Below are 2,783 nucleotides of genomic sequence, written 5' to 3' on the forward strand. Positions count from 1 at the left end.
GAGGTGGGAGTTGAAGCTACTTCTGACAGGGGGCTCTGCCAGACGTTCCCAGCAGACCCTCACAACACGTTTGGGCCTACCACGCCTGACCGGCATCCTCCCCCACCATCGAAGCCAACTCGCCACCAGGTGGTGATCAGTTGACAGCTCCACCCCTCTCTTCACCCGAGTGTCCAAGACATGTGGCCGCAAGTCCGACGACACGACCACAAAGTCGATCATCGAACTGAGGCCTAGGGTGTCCTGGTGCCAAGTGCACATATGAACACCCCTATGCTTGAACATGGTGTTCGTTATGGACAATCCGTGACGAGCACAGAAGTCCAATAACAAAACACCGCTCGGGTTCAGATCGGGGGGGCCATTCCTCCCAATCACACCCTTCCAGGTCTCACTGTCATTGCCCACGTGAGCATTGAAGTCTCCCAGCAGAACGAGGGAGTCCCCAGAAGGTATGCCCTCTAGCACACCCTCCAGGGTCTCCAAAAAGGGTGGGTACTCCGAACTGCTGTTCGGTGCATACGCACAAACAACAGTTAGGACCCGTCCCCCCACCCGAAGGCGAAGGGAGGCTACCCTCTCGTCCACCGGGGTAAACCCCAATGTACAGGCTCCAAATTGGGGGGCAATAAGTATACCCACACCTGCTCGGCGCCTCTCACCGGGGGCAACTCCAGAGTGGTACAGAGTCCAGCCCCTCTCAAGGAGATTGGTTCCAGAGTCCAAGCTGTGCGTCGAGGTGAGTCCGACTATATCTAGCCGGAACCTCTCAACTTCGCGCACTAGCTCAGGCTCCTTCCCCTTCAGAGAGGTGACATTCCACGTCCCAAGAGCCAGCTTCTGTAGCCGAGGATCGGACCGCCAAGGTCCCCGCCTTCGGCCACCACCCAACTCACACTGCACCCGACCTCCTTGTCCCCTCCCATAGGTGGTGAGCCCATGGGAAGGGGGACCCACGTTGCCTCTTTGGGCTGTGCCCGGCCGAGCCCCATGGGTGCAGGCCCGGCCACCAGGCGCTCGCCATCGAGCCCCACCTCCAGGCCTGACTCCAGAGTGAGGCCCCGGTGACCCGCGTCCGGGCAAGGGAAAATGCCGTCCAAAATTGTTTTTCTTCATAGGAGGTTTGTTTAACCGCTCTTTGTCTCATCCCTCACCTAGGACCAGTTTGCCTTGGGTGGCCCTACCAGGGGCATAAAGCCCCGGACAACAGAGCTCCTAGGATCATTGGGACACGCAAACCCCTCCACCACGATAAGGTTGTGTCTCAACCTTTTCAAAATATAATTTGGTTTTATAGTTGCTGGCAGAAAATGTATGACGAGCTATCGGCTAAATTTCAGCAGTTAAAATTTATTGAGGGGCTCCCAAAGTCATTATGCGACGACGAACTTCTCCCTCCTGAGAAAATAAAGTTGGTCATTATAGATGATCTGATGGAATCGGCTAGCGAAAGCCAGGAAATAGAAAAAGCTTTCACAAAATATACTCATCATCGGAATCTGTCTATCATTTACTTGGTTCAAAATTTATTCTTTCAAGGAAAGAAAAGCCAAACAATTAATCTTAACGCCAATTATATTACTCTTTTTAAAAACCCCATGGACAAATTGTAGGTTACTACCTTGGCCCGCCAAATGTATCCGGGGCGTGTTAAGTTCTTTTTGGAAGCTTTTGAAGATGCTACAAAATTACCATACGGCTATCTCTTAGTGGATTTAAAGGCACAGACCCCCGACGAACTGAAATTAAGAACAGGTCTGTTTCCGCCCGATTGGCCGGTCGTGTACACCGTGAAAAGATAAAAGAAGCTGTTCTGAGTCAAAGCTACATATTCTATCAGCATGTCGGTCAGAATAAGCAGAAACCTACAGCCTCTCAAGGCCTTACTCCGTTGCTCTTGTCGCCGCCGTAAAATTCTTATAAATGCCTCTTCTGACGATTTAATTAATGCTTTGTCCGAATTAGCCTGTAATACTTTAAAAGGTAATATATCTCTTTCGCCCAAACAGTTTAAGCAACTCAAGAAGCATAAAACATCTGTCAGAAAAATAAGTGACAGAAAACTAACCTTAAAAAAGAAGAAAGCTATTTTGAACCAGAAAGGAGGCTTTTTGGGAGCTCTTTTAAGTGTCGCTGTGCCATTCATATCCAGTTTATTAGCTTCTAGAGCATAAACATGGAATACGCTCAAAAAATGTATTTGGTACAGCAGCAACAAATGTCTCTTTTTCAGCAAAAGAGCGCTAACCCGAACGACCTCTTGAGCGCCACGGAAACTGAACTGGACAAGGAAATGAGAAACGTCCTGCAACGCTGTGATATAGGGGCTGACGAGAAGGTAAAGCTTTACACTTCTATCTTGCAGAGATATCTGACGCTAGTTAAAAAGGCTGATAAAGAAACTAGCAGTCTGACGCTCGTATTACCAAAAGAAGAAAATGCAGAGGGGGACGCTAGAACAGTCAAGGTGTCTGAGGACAAGGTTTGGCAAGTGGTTTTGAGAAGGGCGCCTGTAAAAGCAAAGAAAAATGTTGAATTTGTTTTACATAAAATGTCCGTTAAGCCCAATCATGCTTTTTGGAATAATCGTGGAGAGCTGTTGTTAGAAGGTAAACCTTTGGTCGGCTCCAACATGGTGGATTTGGTACGTAATCTGACCGCTTCTCATACAATACCTGAGCATAGGAGACCGCGTGGGTGGAAGGAATTTGTAAACGCCACGGCCGGTTTGAACATTCCATTTTCTGTCGTACCTAATGATGAAACGAGAACTCCTTGAAAGT

This window comes from Erpetoichthys calabaricus, chromosome 11 (genome assembly GCF_900747795.2).
Source record: "Erpetoichthys calabaricus chromosome 11, fErpCal1.3, whole genome shotgun sequence".
NCBI lineage: Eukaryota > Metazoa > Chordata > Cladistia > Polypteriformes > Polypteridae > Erpetoichthys > Erpetoichthys calabaricus.